General features: G+C 51.2%; 1 protein-coding gene across 1 annotated transcript in view; it reads left to right on the plus strand.

Annotated features, from left to right (window-relative positions):
- The window catches only part of LOC119591708 (transcription factor SOX-8-like), a 9,449-nt gene that overhangs the window by 745 nt on the left and 8,497 nt on the right, over positions 1-207 (plus strand). The gene's annotated exons all lie outside the window — the stretch shown is intronic.

The raw sequence follows: 207 nt of genomic DNA on the forward strand, positions 1-207 counted from the left end.
TCTACTACCCCCCCCCCCCCTATCTCCCTCTCCCTGTCTCCAGCCCACGATTACGTCTCCAGACTGCCACGGCCTGGGAGAGGTTAGGCGACCGAACGTAAACATAAACACACACGCACGCAAACAATTAAAGAAAGACAAATCAAAGTGTCAGTATGGGAACGAAATATTGCTCATGTTGCAGTGCTGCGTATGCAACAAACTCGG

The sequence above is a fragment of the Penaeus monodon genome, chromosome 29 (assembly GCF_015228065.2).
Source record: "Penaeus monodon isolate SGIC_2016 chromosome 29, NSTDA_Pmon_1, whole genome shotgun sequence".
Taxonomy (NCBI): domain Eukaryota; kingdom Metazoa; phylum Arthropoda; class Malacostraca; order Decapoda; family Penaeidae; genus Penaeus; species Penaeus monodon.